The 23,687-nt window shown below is 38.2% G+C and overlaps 1 protein-coding gene and 1 non-coding gene across 2 annotated transcripts in view; one reads left to right on the top strand and one right to left on the bottom strand.

The window, feature by feature from the left end:
- Positions 1–18,242, bottom strand: part of LOC126235721 (golgin subfamily A member 3-like) — a 72,123-nt gene extending 53,881 nt beyond the window's left edge. The window contains exon 1 of the mRNA XM_049944496.1: positions 18,177–18,242. The gene's annotated coding sequence lies outside the window, so the exon portion shown is untranslated. The remainder of the gene's footprint in view (positions 1–18,176) is intronic.
- Positions 12,417–12,491, top strand: Trnat-ugu (transfer RNA threonine (anticodon UGU)). The gene has a single exon. It is a non-coding gene; the product is annotated as a tRNA-Thr (tRNA).
- Positions 18,243–23,687: the final 5,445 nt, after the last annotated feature.

The raw sequence follows: 23,687 nt of genomic DNA, 5'->3' as shown, positions 1-23,687 counted from the left end.
TTCTGTTACTGTATCAAATGAAGATGAAACTATTTATAAATCATGTATTTGGTTGTGATTATTGCACTAGTTAAATTAAATATATTGAAGAATGAGAGATACGGTTGGTTTGATTCCAAGATGGACAAAAACTGTAGAAAACACCCAACTATTTAAGCCAGTTTCTGAGCAAATAAGACTGAAAAGTATCAATATTGTATGTGATTCTGGTAGTGATGTAAGTATTACAAATAACAGTTATTTTGAGGATGAAGTAAATGTAAGTAAATTTACTTACTTTACCAGTACCTGGGTAAGTAATAACAGAGGAAAAGTTAGTTAATTTTAAACTGGGACTAGCAAAATTTGAAAAACCTATGCTTCTCCTGAACTATAAACAACTACCTTTAATTTTGAACATGGACTGAATGACAGTTCATCATGCCATCATTGACTTTAACAGAGAGACTTTTGGTTTTATGTGTAGAGGAGAATGTAAAGACTTAAGTAAGTGAAGATTCTTATCTTATTCTAGTTTAAAGGATATTAAAGCAAGTGTAGTGGCTGACTTATTTATAATGGCGAATGGTATAGACCAAAAAAGAAAAAAGAAACGGTATGATAAGGGAAAATTTACAGCTGGGGACAGCTTTTCCAAAGTAATCAATGATAAAACTTTATTGAATAAGCAATAATAGTCAGAACTTCTTGGTCATCTGAAAAAATACAATTTCATCTTCATATCAAGTCCTGGAGCTATAAAGGACTTTGTGTGTACATTAAAGGTCGAGGATCACACTCCATTAAATGTGAAACCATTTCCTATCCCACTACTGATCAAAACCCTATAGTGGCTGTGAAGAATGTTGATGGCATGATAAGAGTAGTCCTACATGCTACATCTCTCATCTTATACAGGGCATCCCAGACAGAATCGTCAATATTCAGGGATATGACAGAACACTCATTTGAAGCAAAAAACATCTTATGTACATCTGCCCTATTCTGAATAGTTTTTTGAGTTGGAACATGATTAATGTACATTTGTTTTGGGGCTCAACTGCACTTACCCTAATTGCTGTACTGATTGTAGTAGTACAATTAACTGGTCAATGAGATCATCAGACCTTATACCACTAGATTTTTGTTTATGCCGTTGAATCAAATCTGAGCTGTATGAATGAAGGGGGAATATGTGAGATGAACTGTTTGGTCACATCATGGATGCTGATGCCCTCATTACCAGGTGTGAAGAAGCATTCAGACATGCAACATATCTTGTTTCTCAAGAGTGCACAAATGCAGTGAAGCTGAAGGTCCGATATTCGAACATTTAGTGTGAACTGTGCAAGAACTGTGACATCTACAATAATGCTTAAAGGTGTTAGAAAGACTGATACTTTGTAAAACATATGTTGTAATGTTTACTAACTGTTATACATGTGTAAACCTGGCAATGTATTGAATGAAACAGAAAATAAATAATATGTACATTAAATGTGTTCTATCTTGGAAACCATTCAGAATGCAGCATATGTCCATATGAAGCTTTTTGCCTCAAATTACCATGCCTGTAATATCCCTGAATATTAACCATTCTCTTGGAACACCCTGCACATCAGAAGAAGAAAGGGATAAACCACTCACCACTGAACAACATTTAAGTAAGGGTAAAGGAGTTCAGTACATTATTACTATGAGGCTAACAGCAGGGTGCTAGCAAGTACCACTGGCTAATGAATCCAGGCAGTATACTGCTTTCCTCTTTGAACGAATGGAATTTTACTTTAGAATACTAAAGAAGTCCATGGACACAACTGAAGCAAAGAGTCTAAATGTGGCAGTGTGGTTTTTATTAGAGCCTTAAACCAATTAATTGGTAAGGTGTTATGGCACAAGATCTTGACATATGTAGATGAAATAGTTATACATGGAAACATCACTGTGAAACTATGGAGAGACAATTCCAGTGGTTGAGAAGTGGGAGAGTAACTAGTAAATTATGCAAATCACAACTTGGGTGCTGGAAGATAAAATTTTTAGGCAATGTTATCAATAGATGTGGTATTATTGCTAAGTAAAAACTCAGAGCCACAAAATAAAGACTCAACAGAAAGCTTACATATTATAAACTTTCACCAAGAGTTTGTAAAAGGTCAAACTATGGATGCTCCTGAGTTGTGGGATTTAACTGAAGCTAAATGGGACTGGAAGTGAACAAGTATCCACAGAGATGAGCTTAAGAGAATTCCAAATTGCTTGTGTAATGCACTATTATTACTTCATCCAAATTTTGAGTATCCTCTCTAGAGGTATACAGATGCATCAGATTATGGATTATGGTGCACTGTTTTTAAATTTATTCAAGGACAAGTGTTGGATGGTCGTTGCCCATCTGGATTCGCCAGTAGATTACTAACTCAACATGAATAGAATTATGGTAATACCGAAAAATGGGAGCAAGGTTAGGGTTTAAAGTCTTGTGGATAGCAAGGCCATTATAGAAGGAGTACAAGCTCATATTAAGAAACCATGGAAAAGGAAACTGGCTGTGCCCTTTCAAAGGAGCCATCCTGACACTTGCCTAAAAATAATTTGCGAAATCTTGGGAAACCTAAATCTGGATGGTTGGGTGGTTATTTGAACCATTGTTCTTCCAAATGTAAATCCAGTGTGCTAAACACTGTGACACATTCCTTGGTATTGCTGAAAAAGAAGCTGTATGTGTTGTTTGGAGTTTTAAGAAATTTATGTATCCACTAGCTGATAGTGAGGTATAGTTCTGATCACAAAGCTCTGACATTTTTAAGGCATAGTAAATTGTTATATTTGAGAGTTTTTAGATGCTACCTGTAACTACAGCAGTTTTACTTCCTTATAAGATATATTAAAAGATATGAGAAATTAGTGTCAGGTAAGTTATCTCAATTACACCTGAGTATGCAAATAACTTCAGATGTTGCAGCAAGAGAGTGTTTTGGTGTTTACTTTACAAACCAGTACTTTAAGAAGATTTTTGTCTGTTTTTCAAAAATATTGACAAATATTCAATGGAGATAAATATTTCCACTGAGTAATTACACAACTCCATGATAAGTCTTGTACAAACATTGACACCTCTAGTTTGAAATTGTATGACAAATGACAATATTCTGTTTAAAAAACCTTATGGCAGCAGCAGCACTTGTGACATACACTGAAGAGCCAAAGAAACTGGCACACCTGTCTATTATCGCATAGGGCCCCTGTAAGCATGCAGAAGTGCCACAACAAGGCATGGCATGGACATGACTAACATCTCAAGTAGTGCTGGAGGGAACTGACACCATGAACACTGCAGGGCTCTCTATAAAACCGTAACAGTATGGGGTAGTGGAGATCTCTTCTGAACAGCAGGTTACAAAGTATCCCAGATCTGCTCAATAATGTTCATGTCTGGGGAGTTTGGTGGCCAACGGAAGTGCTTAAACTCGGAAGTGTATTCCTGGGGCCACTCTGTAGCAATCCTGGACATGTGGGGTATTGCATTGTCCTACTGGAATTGCCCAAGTCCATCTAAATGTACACTGGACATGAATGGATGCAGGTGATCAGACAGGATGCTTACATATGGGCCACCTGTCAGAGTCGTATCTAGGCATACCAGGGGTCCCATATCATTCCAACAGCACATACCCCACACCATTACAGAGCCTCCATCAGCTTGAACAGTTCCCTGCTGTTATGCAGGGTCCATGGATTCATGAGGTTGTCTCCATATCTTCACAAGTCCATCCACTCAATACAATTTGAAAAGAGACTCATCCGATCAGGCAACATGTTTCCAGCAATCAACAGTCCAATGTCAGTGTTGACAGGCCCAGGCGAGGCGTAAAGCTTTGTGTCGAGCAGTCATCAAGGGTACATGAGTGGTCCTTTGGCTCCAAAAGGCCCCTATCGATGATGTATCATTGAATGGTTCGCATGCTGCCATTTGCTGATGGCCCAGCATTGAAATCTGCAGCAATTTGCAGAAGTGTTACACTTCTGTCACATTGGAAGAGTCTCTTCAGTTGTTGTTGGTCCCATTCTTGCAGGATCTTTTCCCGGCCTCGGCAACGTTAGAGATTTGACGTTTTACCAGATTCCTGATAATCACGGTACACTCGTGAAATGGTTGTATAGAAAAATTCCCACTTCAACGATACCTCAGAGATGCTGTGTCCCATCGCTCGTGCGCCAACTATAGCACTACGTTCAGATTTACTTAAATCTTGGTAACCTGCCACTGTGGCAGCAATAACCAATCTAACAACTGCGCCAGACATTTGTTGTCTTCTATAGGCATTGCCGACCACAGACATTCTGCCTGTTTACATACCTCTGTATTTGAAAACACATGCCTATGCCAGTTTCTTTGGTGCTCCAGTGTGTAAGTAAATACTATTATTTCAAGAAAATGAGTTATCTTGTCACAAGAACTTTGTATAGGTATACCCATTACATGCAGATTCATTTTCCATGTTTTCAGATTTATGTGATTTTAGTTTTAAGTCCAGCACTCCAACTAGTTAACAGCATGTACACTACTGGCCATTAAAATTGCTACACCACGAAGATGACATGCTACAGACGTGAAATTTAACCAACAGGAAGAAGATGCTGTGATATTCAAATGATTAGCTTTTCAGAGCATTCACGCAAGATTGGCGCCAGTGGCGACTCCTACAACGTGCTGACATGAGGAAAGTTTCCAACCGATTTCTCATACACAAACAGCAGTTGACCGGCGTTGCCTGGTGAAACGTTGTTGTGATGCCTCATGTAAGGAGGAGAAATACGTACCATCACGTTTACGACTTTGATAAAGGTCGGATTGTAGCCTATCGCGATTGCGGTTTATCGAATAGTGACATTGCTGCTCGCGTTGGTCGAGATCGAATGACTGTTAGCAGAATATGGAATCGGTGGATTCAGGAGGGTAATTCGGAATGCTGTGCTGGATCCCAATGGCCTCATATCACTAGCAGTCAAGATGACAGGCATCTTATCCGCATGGCTGTAACAGATTGTGCAGCCACATCTTGATCCCTGAGTCAACAGATGGGGACGTTTGCAAGACAACAACCATCTGCACAAACAGTTAGATGACGTTTGCAGCAGCATGGACTATCAGCTCGCAGACCATGGCTGTGGTTACCCTTGACGCTGCATCACAGACAGGAGCGCATGCGATTGTGTACTCAATGACGAACCTGGGTGCACGAATGGCAAAATGTCTTTTTTTTTTTTCAGATGAATCCGGGTACTGTTTACAGAATCATGATGATCGCATCTGTGTTTGGCGACATCGTGGTGAACGCACATTGGAAGCATGTATTCGTCATCGCCATACTGGTGTATCACCCGGCGTGATTGTATGGGGCTGCTATTGATTACACGTCTCGGTCACCTCTTGTTCGCATTGACGGCGCTTTGAACAGTGGACGTTACATTTCAGATGTGTTACGACCCATGGCTCTACCCTTCATTCGATCCCTGCAAAACCCTACATTTCAGCAGGATCATGCACCACCGCTTGTTGCAGGTCCTGTACGGGCCTTTCCGGACACAGAAAATGTTTGACTGCTGCCCTGGCCAGCACATTCTCCAGATCTCTCACCAATTGAAAACGTCTCGTCAATGGTGGCCGAGCAATTGGCTCATCACAATACGCCAGTCACTACTCTTGATGAACTGTGGAATCTTGTTGAAGCTGCACGGGCAGCTGTACCTTTATACGCCATCCAAGCTCTGTTTGACTCAATACCCAGGCGTATCAAGGTCGTTATTATGGCCAGAGGTGGTTGTTCTGGGTTCTGATTTCTCAGGATCTATGCACCCAAATTGTGTGAAAATGTAATCACATGTCAGTTCTAGTATAATATATTTGTACAATGAGTACCCATTTATCATCTGCATTTCTTCTTGGTGTAGCAATTTTAATGGCTAGTAGTGTAGAAGCAGTAATGCATCAGCACATATCAACGCGTATCCTCTGTCATGTTTCCTGAGATGTGAATCGAAAGTTCAGGTCAGTAGAGCTGTGAAGTTGCACTTGACAGGATATGCATTTCAAATGTCAGTTAAAAGAAAAGAAAGTGTGCCTGTCAAAGGAAAGTAGCATGTGCGAAGGTTATATTCAGCGGAAACAAAGCTGGAAGGTTTGGACTGCTAGACTTTCAACATGCTCTGGTACTCACTGGATCCACTGTGAGAACTATTTGCGACAATGTGAATTAACTGGAAAAACTGCTCAATCTTCAGTTAACTTAAGTGTGACTAGAGTGATCAAATCTCCCTTGGAGGTGATGGAAAGAATAGAAATATTCTAAGCCACTGGACTGAGCACCACAGCCAACATCACCAACATTAAAGGTCCCGAGTTCGAGTCTCGGTCTGGCACACAGTTTTAATCTGCCAGGAAGTTTCATGTCAGCGCACACTCCGCTGCAAAGTGAAAATCTCATTCTGGAATCACCAACATTGCATATGTCTCTCTGGAGCAGCCATTCTAGCTAAAGCTAAGATTTTGTATGCAGATTTAACAAAAGAAGAGAAGGCCAGCTCAGGTTGGTTTGATTGCCTCAAGCATCATTTTATCTTTCGCAACATTCAAATGACAGGGGTGGCAGGTGTGGCAGACGAAGTTGAAGCTAAGGAATTTAAAAAGGAGCTTAAAGGAATTGTGACAAAGGTTTTCAACCTTGATGAAATGGGCTTATTTTCAAAATAAATGCCTATCTACACATTGATGAATTGACAAAAAAAACAGCACCATAATTTGAGACCACCAAGGCCTGATGCACCTTTCTTTTCAGAGGGAATGTTGCAGGGGTTTGCTAACTAAAACCCCTTATTATCTACTACTCTCAAAACTCTAGGGCACTAAAGGGCTGTGACAAGAGCAGGCTGGGAGTTCATTGGAGATGGAATAACAAAGGGTTGATGACTTCTGCTATTTTCAGTGACTATTTTTTAATGAACTACACAGAGAATTGAAGACCTACTACGAGAGAGAAAAAAATCCCTTTAAAAATTCTTCTCCTCCTTGATAATGTTCCTAACCATCCACTTTCCATTATTAATTCAAATAAAAACATTAAGTTCTGTTTCTGCCACCAAAAACTACATCTATCCTGCACACAATGGAGCAGGGAGTTATGTCTACATTCAAGAAATACTATATGCATACAATTTTCTCCGAATTCATAGAAGAATGTGATCCAAGTGACGAACTTACCATCAAGATTTTCTGGCAACAGTTTAACATCAAGACAGCAGTTGATGTTATTAGAGATATGTGGATTGACGTCACTCCAAAATATATGAATGTTATATGGAGGAAACTGTGTTCCGAAGCTGTGCCAATGCTAAAAGATGAAGTAATCACTGATATCACTGCTGCACCAAAAGAAACTGTGGACATGGTACGGCAGATTGGGTGACATTGGTGAAGAGAATGTGTGTGCCCTCCTGAACTCTCATTTGGAGGATCTGAGCAGTGAAGATTTGATAGTTTTCAGTGAGAATAGTAATAAAGACAAAACAGACATTGAGGAAGTTCAACCTGTTGGAAAGCTGACAACAAAGAAAATGGCTGAGTCTTCCAGAATGATCAATGCTGTAATGAGAATTTTTGGGGAACATGATTCTGAAGAAGTACGAAGAGTGCAATAGTGAAGAGAGATGTTGAACATTCTCTTAAATGTTATAAAGAGTTGTATAGTCAAATGCCAAATGAAATTACACAGCTACCAATTAAACACTTCTTTGCAATATAGTGTGGCCCTTCAAATGAATGTCAAGTGCCTAGTGAGAACACTTCAGCTACAAAGGATTTGAATGTAAAGAAAGACATCACAGAACCTAAACTGACTGTAGCACCATTAAATTCTTCTGATTTAGATGATCCATACACTATTTAGGATGCAGACTTAATGATAAAGATTTCAGTGTATCATCGTGTGTTTTAGAGTTAAACCTTTAAGTGTATATATTTTGCATTAAAATGCATTTCAGAAAGATGGTAATGCTTATTTTTGGTAAAAACATTATGAAACTCTGCTATTTTAAACTTAATATGTGAGTAAATTATAACCTTATGTCATATTTTAAGTATAAAATGACTCTCGATTTACACCAATTCGGTATGTGTGACAATTCCATGGAACATAAGTATTGCACATAACGAGATTTACCCATACATGTGCAATATATGTCAGAAAATTAAAGCAAGCATGGTACACGCTTATAATGAAGTGCAAAATATTTTTCCCTTGATGGTTCTCCACAGAGGTAATATATTTAATTAAGGACATTTCTACATATCCTATCAACTGCTGTGTAAACTTTACAGAAATGTGTTGGCAAGTTGATGGCTGACTTGGTCAAAAATGGAAACTATGTTGGAAGAGGGACCAGGAAAAATACTTACAGTAAATTCAAGAAAGTAGTGAAAATTAGGAAAAAACAATGGAACAGGGCATACTGGCCACATGCAGTGTGGGTGATATGGTGTTGATTTATGGTCATCAGATAAGCAAACTAAGAAAAAGCTTCCTTGTATGAAGAACTATTCTTTATCAAACCCGTGCCTCATCCAAAGGCAGCTGTTTTACTTGTGGCAGAGAACAAGGCATGTGTAGTGGCCATGATTTGAAGAAGTTTCTATATGGACATATGAATCAATTGAATAATTGTATAGCAAAAAATATACAGGAGGAGCAATAGTAATTACTTACTGGAGAAATGATATTTAAGAGGATATTATTACTAGTTATAAGTCCATTGAGGCTGATACTTTGAGGGAAGAAGATAACAGACATTTGTGTTCGCTTGAGTTTTATCTTACACTTCTTGATCGAAACCAAAGTCAGTCACCCTCCTCCAAACCTTCCTCTTCTGCTTCACCTCCCATCTCTTCTCATCACTCCACCCATCACAACTCATCACCCCAGTTGAGCTGCAATTCCAGCACAGCATATTCTGCCAACACAATGCAGCCATTCAGCTACCAAAGTTCTCAATCCTGTTTATGTGCCATGAGCATTTCAATGGTTATTGCCTCTAATGTTTGACGAGTTGTTACACTAAAAATAGGTGTACATAAACAAATAATTATACAGAGTATCACTTTCCATACTGATGTCATGCTGTCACACTTCCAAAGAAGTTCTGTAAACATATCCTTTGATCGATACAGTGGAACCACATCCATATGGAATATATGACTGCTCATAATTTTTAGTACTATACAAAATGACCATCAGTCTGATCTTCTGAATAATATGTCAAGTAATGATCTCATTGCTATATAAAAAAAAGTAAGTTGACATGTGTTCATCTCCAGACCCGTGATATGTTATTACTAATACGAATTCCATTATTTTGTGAGAGTTTCAGACTTTCCTCTGAATCACTGGGCAGCAGTGAGGATTTGGTGGCACTCACCTGCTAACTCTGGACAACAGGTGTGGGCTGCCAGCCAGTTTCATTGGATATGCAAAGAAAAAACGATTTTGAATAAGAAGATATACAATGATCTTTTTTGAAATGAATTTTAATACACCGGATCTTCAGTTAGATTTTTGTATGACTTCCTGTATCAAACAGAGCTCATGTAAGGTTCATGTTGATGTTAATAAATAAGCAATGAATGTTATTTATGCACTTTTGTTATTGAAATCCTCAATACAACAAAAAGATATTTTTGATTTGTCTACAACTGAAGCTCAAGTAATGGAGTGAGATTCCAGAATGGAGGTATTGAGTTGAGTTTAATTTTGAACTGTAGTTCAAAACACGAGTCAAGAAGTAAATCTCTAAACTGTGAATTACAGCTCTAAAGTAGTATGCAGAGCTGGACCACTATAACAGGTTTGTTTGACCCACGAGAGTGTGTCACTAAAATCCTGAAAAACCTGAATTTCCAGACACTTGAAGAAAGATATCAAACATCTTACGAAAGCTTGCGTAGAAAATTCAAGAGCCAGTAGTAAGGGAGGGATGTAGGAATTACTGTAGTCTCCTATATACAGCTCCTGTAAGAACTGCAGAACTGTAATTAGGTGAATTAATAAGTGCATACAAGACCTTTGGAGATAAGAGAACCACTTGTATGAACATCAAGAGCTCAGATGGAAACCCAGTTCTAAGCAAAGAAGGGAAAGCAGAAAGGTGGAAGGAGTATATAGAGGGTCTATACAAGGGCGATGTACTTGAGGACAATATTATGGAAATGGAAGAGGATGTAGATGAAGATGAAATGGGAGATACGATACTGCGTGAAGAGTTTGACAGAGCACTGAAAGACCTGAGTCGAAACAAGGCCCCCGGACTAGACAACATTCCATTGGAACAACTGACGGCCTTGGGAGAGCCAGTCCTGACAAAACTCTACCATCTGGTGAGCAAGATGTATGAGACAGGCGAAATACCCTCAGACTTCAAGAAGAATATAATAATTCCAATCCCAAAGAAAGCAGGTGTTGACAGATGTGAGAATTACCGAACAATCAGTTTAATAAGCCACAGCTGCAAAATACTAACATGAATTCTTTACAGACGAATGGAAAAACTACTGGAAGCCAACCTCGGGGAAGATCAGTTTGGATTCCGTAGAAATACTGGAACACGTGAGGCAATACTGACCTTACGACTTATCTTAGAAGAAAGATTAAGGAAAGGCAAACCTACGTTTCTAGCATTCGTAGACTTAGAGAAAGCTTTTGACAATGTTGACTGGAATACTCTCTTTCAAATTCTAAAGGTGGCAGGGGTAAAATACAGGGAGCGAAGGGCTATTTACAATTTGTACAGAAACCAGATGGCAGTTATAAGAGTCGAGGGACATGAAAGGGAAGCAGTGGTTGGGAAGGGAGTAAGACAGGGTTGTAGCCTCTCCCCAATGTTATTCAATCTGTATATTGAGCAAGCAGTAAAGGAAACAAAAGAAAAATTCGGAGTAGGTATTAAAATCCATGGAGAAGAAATAAAAACTTTGAGGTTCGCCGATGACATTGTACTTCTGTCAGAGACAGCAAAGGACTTGGAAGAGCAGTTGATCGGAATGGATGGTGTCTTGAAGGGAGGATATAAGATGAACATCAACAAAAGCAAAACGAGGATAATGGAATGTAGTCGAATTAAGTCGGGTGATGTTGAGGGTATTAGATTAGGAAATGAGACACTTAAAGTAGTAAAGGAGTTTTGCTATTTGGGGAGCAAAATAACTGATGATGGTCGAAGTAGAGAGGATATAAAATGTAGACTGGCAATGGCAAGGAAAGCGTTTCTGAAGAAGAGAAATTTGTTAACATCGAGTATAGATTTAAGTGGCAGGAAGTCTTTTCTGAAAGTATTTGTATGGAGTGTAGCTATGTATGGAAGTGAAACATGGACGGTAAATAGTTTGGACAAGAAGAGAATAGAAGCTTTCGAAATGTGGTGCTACAGAAGAATGCTGAAGATTAGATGGGTAGATCACATAACTAATGAGGAGGTACTGAATAGGATTGGGGAGAAGACGAGTTTGTGGCACAAATTGACCAGAAGAAGGGATTGGTTGGTAGGACATGTTCTGAGGCATCAAGGGATCACCAATTTAGTATTGGAGGGCAGCGTGGAGGGTAAAAATCGTAGGGGGAGACCAAGAGATGAATACACTAAGCTGATTCAGAAGGATGTAGGTTGCAGTAGGTACTGGGAGATGAAGAAGCTTGCACAGGATAGAGTAGCATGGAGAGCTGCATCAAACCAGTCTCAGGACTGAAGACCACACCAACACCACCACGGGCATTTCAGCAGCCATTCATCCTGCCCTCCACACACAAATGGAATGGGCACAAATATTAATATGTAGTACAAAGAGCCCTCTGTCATGTATTTTGCATTGGGAAGTGTAGTCAAATCCCCTATTGGAGGATATGGTTGAGCTTTTTAAGGCTAGAGTGATATTGCATGATCAGAGGAGTGCTGGTCGGTGGCTGGTTAATAGGTTTATTGGTGTCAGAGGAGCAGATGGTATATGAGATTTGAAATGATAATTAAATGGACACCCTAGCTGCAAACAGGCGTTGATGTACTTCATTGGGGACATGTTGAAAATGTGTGCTCTGACTGGGACTCGAACCCGGGATCTCCTGCTAACATGGCAGACGCTCTATCCATCTGAGCCACCGCGGACACAGAGGATAGTGCGTCTGCAGGGACTTATCCCTTGCACGCTCCCCGTGAGTTCCACATTCCCAACATGTCCACACCACTACATTCGTAGTGCGCCTAATAGATGTTTGCCCATCATACTCATTACTCGTGGCAGATTAATCTACCAAGTCCCGTATGAGTTCGGGCATAGCGTGTGCGATCGCACAAGGTCAATGGCCAGGAAGCCATATTTTAACCATTGACCTTCTTGTGCCCACGGTGGCTCAGATGGATAGAGCGTCTGCCATGTAAGCAGGAGATCCCGGGTTCGAATCCCGGTCGGGGCACACATTTTCAACATGTCCCCAATGAAGTGTATCAACACCTGCTTGCAGCTAGGGTGTCTATTTAATTATCATTTCATTTCTAGCAAAGCTGCATGGTCATCGACGGTAACTGTTGTTTCGGGAACAGATACTACCGTCATATATAGTTAAAAATATGGGTTCCCGGCCTTTGACCTTCTTGTGCGAATGCACACGCTATGCCCGAACTCGTACGGGACTTGGTAGATTAATCTGCCACGAGTAATGAGTATGATGGGCAAACATCTATTAGGCGCTCTACGAATGTAGTGTTGTAGACATGTTGGGAATGTGGATCTCACGGGGAGCGTGCAAGGGATAAGTCCCTGCAGACGCACTATCCTCTGTGCCCGCGGTGGCTCAGATGGATAGAGCGTCTGCCATGTTAGCAGGAGATCCCGGGTTCGAGTCCCGGTCGGGGCACACATTTTCAACATGTCCCCAATGAAGTGTATCAACGCCTGCTTGCAGCTAGGGTGTCTATTTAATTATCATTTCAGTGTAAGAATTATCATATGCATCTCAATGTGTTAATTATTAACATTTTTGTAACAGGTTTATTATTGTCTCCTAAATGAAAATATGTTTGAAATGTTTTGACTTATTGCAGATCCATGAGGACCATTTCCCTTAGGATCTGTGGATGGAATAGTATCACATACCTCTTTTTGTAAATATGTATTACGTATTCTTATGTTATGACGTGTTCTACATCCTTGAGGATCTCCTCAGATTTTCTGTCACCAGCAAAAAATGCACTATAACCTAAATTACCCTTGGTCTGTTGCTGTGGAAAAGTGTCTGTCCCGTTCACTATAAGCAGCTATGTAACTAACATTTCCCCACCTGAAGATGAAGCTATGAACCACTGAAATGCATAGTGGCAAAATAAACTACTCATGCAGAAAACTTTTATTTGTATTCATCAACAGACACAGCCCTAATGATGATGTCCTTTAGGAAAAAATATTCCTATCTCATTTCTAACCTAATCTCAAAACTGTGTTCTTTCTTTCAGCTCTTCTGTCATGAACTATATATCTCTTTATCTCATTCTGTCGTTTATTCTTCTCTCTGCATACAATTTCTGCACACCTTTTATGGACACCTTAAGAAAATATTTCTAATTTTGAAAGCTAGGGACTGTTACATTTGGCATTCGGGTGTAGCTTCCACTGAAATTAACACAACTTAAGGCAGATACTGCAAATATAATTACTGCTGATGAAAACAAGAAAAGTTAAATTTGTCAGCTGTGACTGTCTAATTAATTTAAATATCTATTAATTTCAAACACTTTCATGGATCCCTCACCACGAAGGAATTATCCAAGTGGGACGGAAATCAGTAAATTAGAACCTGTACAGAAAAACAATTGATTACAGTTTCAGAAAAATTCGATTATTTATTCAAGAGAAAGAGCTTCACAAACTGAACAAGTGAATAACATGTTGGTTCACCCCTGGCCCTTATGCAAGCAGTTATTCAACTGGGCTTCATTGATGTGCCATGGATGATAACCAAAGGGGTTCTACTATGAAATGAAATGGCATCCTAGGCAGTCACTCCGGATTGCTGGACCCTATGGTGGCTGACAGTCAAGTTGGTATCCCAGCACTCTCCAAGGCATCTTCAGACATGTCTTCATTGGTGTCTAAGGCCTGGACTTTCATTGACTGGAGTACAATTGCCTTCAGCGATTAGTCCCACTTTGAACTGAGCCCCAATGACCAGTGAAGAAGTGCCTGGAGATGCCCTGGACAGCGGTGGGATACCAAACTGACAGTCACCTGCCGTATACCCAACAACCAGGAGTGATTATCTGGCGCGCCATTTCAGTTCACAGCACGACCCCTTTGGTTATCATTACGGCATCCTTAAAGCATGGCAGTACACTGATGATATTCTATGCCATGTTTTATTCATGGCTAGCCATCCTGGGCTTACATTTCAGCAAGATAAAGCCCTACTGCACATCACAAGAATTTCTATTGTTTGTCTTCATGCTTGCTTAATCCTTCTTTGGCCAGCAAGGTCACCAGTTCTCTCCCCAATTGAGAACCTTTGGAGCATTATGTGCAGGATCCTCCAACTGGCTCAGGATTTTGTTGATCTAACACACCAGTTGGACATAACTTGGCACACTATCCCTCAGGAGGTCATTCAACAACTCTATCAATCAATGCCAAGCTGAATAACTGCTTGCATACAGGCCAGTGGTGGACCAACATGTTACTGACTTGCTGAATTTTTGAAGCTTTTTCTCTTGATTAAATCACATAATTTTTCTGAAATTGTACTTATTTGTTTGTCTGTAGATGTATACCACATCTACTGATTTCTGTCCCATTTGGATGTTTCTTTTGTAGTTGCATTTTTTTAACACCAAATTGGGCAAATGGGGGACACTGAATGTATAAAAATAAGGGTGACATGAATGGTCATTTGTTTGTTTGGCTCATAGGAATGTCATAGAAATGTTTAAAAACAAAATGGCAGACTGCTGAAGACAGATACCAATTATCTCACAAAAGGCTCTTACAAAGTTTCGAGAGCCAGTAATTGATGAGGCATTCTTATTCCCCACATGTATTGCTCCTCTATGGACTGCAAAGACAAAATTAGACTAATTACAGCATGCACAGAGGCACTTTAGCTATCCTGCTCACTACACAATTAGAGCTGCACAAAACCCGTGCCAATACCCTCTGTCCTGTACTTCATAGTTGTATTTATGCAGATACAATTCTGCCAAGAGACACACACATCAGTTATCAAAGTGCATGAGAGGAAAACAATATTAGGTAAAGAATAGATTGCTACTCACTGCAAAGATGTCCTATTGAGTTGCAGACAGCCACAATGAAAACAAGTATTTTCACAGTGCCTGTCTGCAACTCAACGAGTCATGTTTACAGTGAGTAGCAGTCGATCCTTTCCCTAATACTGTTGATTTTCCGATGTAGAGTTTACACTGTCTGGAATAGAATTTCCAACTTTTTCATTCGATGTTGACAAGAATTGCATCAGGAATCATGTCAAACATTAGGTAGTGTTTAAATTGGGGTTGACTGTTAGTAAATGTAGTGTGAGGCTATTGTCCATATACTTAACTATTTAATGAGCTCTTCCAGTAACATTTAGTTGTGATAGGGTACATTGCCAATTTCCTGAATTATCATAATGTGAACTGGTTGGATCAAATTATAAATTTATTTTGCACTATTAGCTGCTGTGCATATTTAGGCTGTGTAACCATTTCCAAATGATAACGTACTGTAACCCACTGAATAGACACATTTGGATTGCAGCTGAAGTGTTTGTTCGACCATATGTTAAAAACTGCCATTCCCCTTTTTGAAGATGCTGTTTTGCTGTGCACACTCATTGGGTTTTTTAACATGACTCTTTGTATTTTTGTGTTAGGTTAATTGTGCAGTGAATGGTTTCTACATTTTAAACAGCAGTCTAAAAGAGGTCCTTTTATACACTACATATTGTCATTATTACTCACTTGTGAGCAATGAAAATTTTCTTCCTAAATGAAGAGTTGCCCCAGAATATGATGGTATGAGGGAATTAAAACAGAGAAAGTAAGCCAACTTTTAGAAATTTTTATGTCCAAAAACAAATACTGGGATGATTCCTTTAAAAATGGCATGACCAATTTCCTTCCTCAGTGAGAAATTGAGCACCAGCTGTAATGGCCACATTAAAATCTGATCTTCTCTCTCTGTTAACACCTAAGAATTTAGAACATTCGTTTTCTTCATTCACTCATTTTTCTACCATGCATAATTTTTACAGTGTGGTCAGGTTAGATGTAGCACAGAATGTATATATGGTATTTTGTTTTATGTTATGTTCAATGACAGTCTGTTTGCAGAATACCAGTTATGAATTTTAAAGAAAATTTTACTTTACAATGCTGAGTTCCTCAGTCAGTTGTGGTTACTAATCCTGAATCATTAGCAAACTGAATTCTTTGTATTTCTTTGATGTACACTGGCAGTTTATTTACACAAAGCAAGAACAAGAGTAGGTCCAATACTGATCCCTGTGGTACGGTTTAGTGATTAGTCCCCATTCTGAAGATGCTGTTGTGCTGCATATAGTAATAAGATTTCTCAGGGTGACAAGCTGAATTCTTTTAGCTAGATTAACTATACAGCCAAACGCTTCTACATTTGTATGTTTCATGACTGCAGATCATAATATTTCTGCACATTGAGAGACAGTGGTCAGTATTCACAACAGATAAGCATTTTTTCAGGGTGCTTTGGATACTACTATATTTTTCACTGAATGACCCTCTCTCACATATAACTGCAGCATATGTGGAAAGTCTAAGATTTCAAATAATACTTCCAGGTAAAGCATTCTTCTACATAATACAAATAATAGTATATGAACAAACTCATCATGAGAAAATAAGAGTGGTATCACAGTTAATGTACCTCTGATAATAAGGGTTGGTAATGTTCATTTTGGTTCATATTTCCACCTGCTGCAAGTGACAATATATATACTGCTTCCTAAATTTAATGATTTTAATCGAAATGTCTGTGTTTGAAGTTATTTACTATAAACTACTGCATTTTGTCTATGATCACTATTTTAGTAACAGTATTACTGTGACAGAAATCTAACATGCACACCTTTAAAACAAAATTTTTGTATTGCTTTTAAGTATCCCATTTGTCTCCACATATGAATGTTTGCTGCAATATTTTTATATACAATATTCTGGAATTATTATCTTAATTGACCAACTGACCTGCATCCATATGAATCCCCCCCCCCCCAAATTAAGTGGGGGGGGGATGCATTACACTCTATTTACGATAATACTAATCAGGGGATTGACAGGCCGAGATTGCTTATTTTTTATGAAAACTCAAAACAAGGCTTATTTTATCCTCCCGTTGTATCATGGTAGTCATAAAGCTGTTGTCATTACAAAAACCGACAGGTTCATAGCCCCACAATATGTGTGTTATGGCATCGTTTAAACTATAACATTCCTTTTAATCTTCAGCAAAAATTGGTCGGCAGTAGTAGAACCTCAAACTGCTCACAATAATACTGCAGTTTGCTCAATCAAAGTTCCACATTGCACATCATAAGACTACTTACAACCTACAACAACCTATTACGTGATCAGCTGAATGCTGAGGTGTAAGAGAAACATTAAGTCAACAGCATACGCAAGCTATTGGAAGCTCATGTGTAACTAATTGGGTACAGCAAGTATTCGTACGACCGGATTATAGTTTGCTTGTTCAACTAAACAAAAACATGAAACAGGACGTTGTGAAGTTCTGTTGGGCCTCATTCAGTCACGATCATTTAGAGCGCCACGAGCAATATCCCCGATTGGGGGAAGTACAAGTTCCATGACAGCACTCCGATTACGATAGCTTCATTGTAACGCCAACATGAATCTAATTTTAAGTTACTAATAAAAATTAGTGTTCTCTGAAAGTGCACTATTTTTGTTCCCATATGTGTACTGTTCATTCTTGGACTTTCCATTCGTGGTCGTAAATAAGCACCGGAAAAAAGAATATGTGGATTCTTACGCCAAAACCAATCAAAATGTATCAATTTCGAACTTTTTTTGGTGAAGGTAAGTTAATTATTTTACAGTATGCATCATTCACATACATTGTTCAAACCATGGCAATTGTTGACAGCAACAGCCATATGATGACAACTCAGCACCGTGTATTTGTTGCTACTGTCTATCGATACCACAATCGATAGAAGAGATGAAGTTTACCAACGACCTATGAAGTTTACTCCAATCGCAGGAAGAGCTTTGCACGTGAATGGGAGATATGTGCAGAAATGAGATGTGCGCAAACCCGGAAGTTGGAGATGGAGGTTTCAACGAAATTGCTCAGATCTGTGGGTTCAAATCACAGTCATGTTAGACTGTGGTTCAAATCGCATTTGCGCGGGTAAGATGTGGAATGTGGGCCACAGGGTATGTACATCTATGAAGTGACTATGGGCTACTGCTTATGTTCTGAACATCAAATCGGTCTAGTCACTTCATATTGGGAGGATGCTCCTTTTCTACAATTTGCGGTGAATTGTGTTTTATTCATCTCATGAAGTACATTTCCAAACCATTTGACTTGCTAACAGGAGACAAGTCAAAAATTTGTAACACAGTTACAATGTTTTTTACTCTAATAAATAATAGAACTAAAATGAGTAACAACAATATAAGGATATTTCTTGGAATATTTAACATACTGTATCCAGCTCAAATTTCCAGTTTGTCTTTGTCCACTGAGTAATAACATATATAGATTTCTTTTAAGTAGACCTAAATTCACCTGCTCTAACTTCTTCCCTTTTAATTTAACTCATATTTTCAGTTCCATGTATTGTGGTCCATGGGCATACAGTCTGAGGTGGTGGGTGGGGAGCATAAAATTTCCTATGTTTCTAGTATCATGTGAATGAACAAATAATTCATGTCTGGTGTACAAAAATATAATGCTCTCATATATGTATAGGGATGTCAGAGTTAATATTATAAATTTTCTAAACAATGGATGACATCAGTTTTTATGATTTGCAGTGCAAATATTTCGAATGATTTTTTTCTGTATTTTTAGTAACTGAACTATGTTTTTCGAGTTATCCCAAAAAAATACCATACCTAATAATGAAGTCAAAGAAGCTTGCATATGCTACTTTTCATGTGCCCATGTCAGTTGCACTTGACAAAGTTGCTCAGTTTGTTTGCTAGGCGATCAATGTGTTCATGCCAGCTCAAATTTTTATCTACTTTTAAATCTAAGAATTCGACAGAGTCAACTTCTTGTATATCTTGCTTGTAGTGAACGATTTTAATCTGCTCACATTTTGACTGTTTCGACTTGAATTGCATCATGTGAGTCTTAGATATGTTTAGATTCAACCCATTTAGCTGAAACCAATTCTCTCAGGTACTGAGGGTACTAACCACAGATTTGGGAATTATTTCTGAACCTGATATTCAGTTAAGACAGAAGTATCATATGTGGACAAAAGTGATGGGGAGGTGATATTTAATGATAAGTCATAAATATTGAAGAGAAATCGGACTGGGCTTAATATGGAGCCTTGTGGAGCACGCTAAGATATTTTTTTTTTTTTCCAGTCAGAAAAATTATATGTGCCATTTAAAGAGATGCTAACTCTTTGCTTTCTGTTTGATAAGTAGGATTTAAGCCATTGTAGGTCACTGCCGTTAGTGTCATACTTTTCAAGTTTCTAAATAAGCAATGCATGTTTACAGAATCAAAAGCCTCTGTGAGGTCGCAGAAAACTCTTGTCATCTAGTTTCTCTTGTCTAATGATGCACTTATTTGCTCAATGAAACTGTTCACTGCATCTATGGTGTTCTTTCCCTGATCAGAACCAAATTGATTGTTTAGAATAACAGAATATTTTGCAATGAAGTTTTGGATTAAGGCAACAGCAAGTTTTTCAGATATTATAGATATACTGGGAGTACTGTGATAGTAAAATAATTTCCCATGATATCTCTTGATCCCTTCTTGAAGAGTGGATTGACTTCAGTATATTTCAATGCCTCTGGGAAATGGCCCACTTCAAAACATTGATTTATTATTTCAGCTAGTGGGTTTGTAATTTTATTGTGTACTGCTTTAATAGCTTTGGTGGGTATTTCATCCCAATCTGCATATTTTTTTATGACTTAATGTTAGAAAAGCATCTTCTACATCCTCCACGGAAACGTTTAAGAATTTTATAAAGCTTTCAGAGCTTTCACTTAGGCCAAAGGGATTTACTCTGTTGTGATAATCTGTTACACCTACACCAGACTTTGCTACATTTGTAAATAATTCATTAAAGTACTCTGGTATTTGAGTTGGATGTCAATTTTTGATATTTCTTGTTTGTGGGCTTTAACACCTACCTCAGATTTAATGACTGACTGCACAGCCTTTGTCTTTTTTTATGATTTAAAAGTAGCCTGTTATTGGTCAGTTGTTGTATGGCCTTGACAACTCTTTTAACTACGGTTTTATTTAGTATAACATATTCAATGATATCAATATATTTATTATATTTTAGTTCTCTATGCAGTTGCCTTTTCCATACGCTGGAAATTTTTAAACCCTGGGTGACCCACTTAAATTTATTTGTCTTTTCATTACTGCAGGGACTAGGTGGAAATATTTCATTAAAGACACCAAGAAAATTATTTAGGAATTTCTCAGAGTTTTCACCACTTGAGTTACAATGTTCAAAAGGCAATTTTTTCCTCTTTTAGCTTCTTACTAAACATTAGCAAGTTTTGTTTGTTAAAGTTCCTGCGCATATGGGTTGTCATATGTGAGATGTTCCTGTCTGTCTGTGGCAGGTTAACCAACAATGCACAAGGGTCTGAAATACCTAGATCTAGACCAAATGTATACACATCTTCATATACATAACAATTTCAATACAGGTTGGTGATTGGTCACTGTCTGCTGGTTGGCTGCTGATTGGCCTTGTAGATTCAAAGAATTCCAATTTCAATCCACATTTCTTTACTAACTCAGTGAATCTTGAGGTGTACTACTACTGTCACATGTGATATCAATATTAAAATCAGCAGGTGGTGTATTTTTTTCTGTGCAGAGATCTTCTAGCATAATTAGAAGCTTAGATAAGAATAGATCTGTTGTTGACATCCCTGGAATTCTGTATATTGAGATTATTATAACATTCGCTTGTGAGTCCACTATTTCTCCAAAACAATTTCTGGTCTCATAATTTGCATCACTATGTAGAAGTATATATGAGCCTCTGCATGACTTGTTTCTTCTGCAAAAGCTACTTGCTAATCTCAGATTCCCTATTTTGTTTAAAATTTTAATTGTGTCCTTAGTAAACCAGTGCTCAGTTAAACAAACAACTCTAATATTTGCACATTCTGGCAGAATGAGTTCCAATTCGTCTGTTTTGGATCTTTTATTGTTTGAAGCATCAGTGTTTAAACCATTTATATTCCAGTGGATAACATTATCTACTTTGGCTATTGCTTATAGGCTTTGACACATTTCTTAATGCTACACAAGTTTCTTCACCCTCATCATTACTTATCAGTTTCCCTTATTTTTTATGATGTGGCAAGTATCTATGTACATCTTACTGAATATTTTTGAGCCCAGCCTATTCAGATGTAGCAACCCTTGGCAAGACACTAGCACTTAGAAATGTTTGGGATCAATGAAGACTGTGCGGCTGGTCCTGGCGGAGGTTCGAGTCCTCCCTCGGTCATGGGTGTGTGTGTTTGTCCTTAGGATAATTTAGGTTAAGTAGTGTGTAAGCTTAGGGACTGATGACCTTAGCAGTTAAGTCCCATAAGATTTCACACACATTTGAGCATTTTGATCAATGAAGACCACTCCTAGTTTATTGTACTGTTCTTTAATATTGGCGTTTCTTCTCTGCACGTAGCTGTCACTCACTGATCTCCTGTACACAATTCCACTGATTATTATTCTGGTATTTGTGTAGGGGCTTCCGGCCGTTCAGATAAGTTTGCTTGTGTGGCTTACAATTTCTTCTTTATTGTTGTTTCGAGGCGAATTTGTTCCCACATGAATAAAAACACCTTTTGGATTTCTGTTACACTTATCTGCTACGCTCTCTCTTGAGTTAAATACATTGTTTAGATATGTATGCAATTGATGCGTCCTGATTTGTGGGCGAACGTCGATTTCAGAGTTTGGAACCACTATGTTTTTCAACAGTGAGTCACCTATAATAAAGAACTCACATTCTTACTATAACACTTCCTTTTGTCTTTTTTGTACGTTACACTGGTCCACTTACGTTAATTTAGTTCTTCCGTATCTTCAGTTTCTTTTTCTTTCGTAATGACGCCTGAATTTTTTCGTGGTATTTCAGTTGTATCACTCCGCGTATTTGCCGATGTAGGTCCATCTAATACTGGAGGTTTTCGTAAACACAACGTTTTTCACGTTTCAATGCAATATTTTCCTGCTTTAACAACGTCAGTTCTGCTTTCAGAGCATCAATGTCCCTTTGAAGAATACGAATAATATCGTCTTTAGTACATTATGCGAATGTTGAACGCGTATATTCGCCACTTACACTGTCGAGGCATGTCCAGTGAATATCATTGTTTATAAATTTCAGAAACACGTTTATGCATATCTGGTGTAATCAAAAGTTGCACTTAATGCACCGAATTCCTCTACTGCAGGTTTTTCACACTTTCTGCAATAAGAACCATTTAATTTCAACTGATTTTGGAGCATCCTATCACCAAACAATCCTACCATCGCCATCCTGACATTGTTAAAATGGTTATAGTGAAACTTAAATATTACACATTTTCACATTGTTTTATATACATTTCTGGGCGTTTGAGTTTTGGTAACAGCTTTGGTGCAGTATTGTCATTGCTATGGATGTAAATAGAAGTACTGTAAAAATGGGGTAACTTTAAAAAATTATTTAATACAATGAATGTGAATCATTATTGAACACAATGAATGTGAATCTATGAAAAAGAACACTCTGGGAACTTCTTTTATATAGCTGAAATTTGATTTGCAAGTGAGTGAAACGAAGGTCAAATATGTTTTTATCATGGTGAAACAAATAATTGCAATAATATTTTATTATCAGTGTATGCTGATTTCATACAACATTCTTTTTAATAACGTGTTTAATGTGGGGTAACTTGAAGCATGATGAACAGAGAAAGAAAGGAGGAATTAAAAACTTCATTGTACAAGTTTTAAACATTTATGGGATTACATATACACTTAAATTTAAGACGAAGTCTACAAAAGCATTTAACATATTTTTATTTTTGCCTGAAGATGATGTAAGTGTGGTGAATGTTGACGATATTATGTGTGAGGTGAGACCATTGTTTGTAAGAAAGGGACGACATTGCTTCCCAGTTCAACTGCAATGAACTTTTGGGAAAGTGTGGTCTTTGGAATATAATTAAATAATTTAGTTTTCTAGTTTACAATAGCTATGTACTGGAAAATATGATTTCATTTTCTGTACCCTTATTTTTCATTTATCTCTGTTCTCTCGCTTATTTTAATATTTTATGTAATAGACCTAATTTATTTGTACTAATTTCATGACTTAATTCCTTTAGGGGCACGTCATATGTAT

This window comes from Schistocerca nitens, chromosome 1 (genome assembly GCF_023898315.1).
Source record: "Schistocerca nitens isolate TAMUIC-IGC-003100 chromosome 1, iqSchNite1.1, whole genome shotgun sequence".
Lineage (NCBI taxonomy): Eukaryota > Metazoa > Arthropoda > Insecta > Orthoptera > Acrididae > Schistocerca > Schistocerca nitens.
Note: the sequence above shows the minus strand (reverse complement) of the source record. Positions and strands in the feature narration are given on the sequence as shown.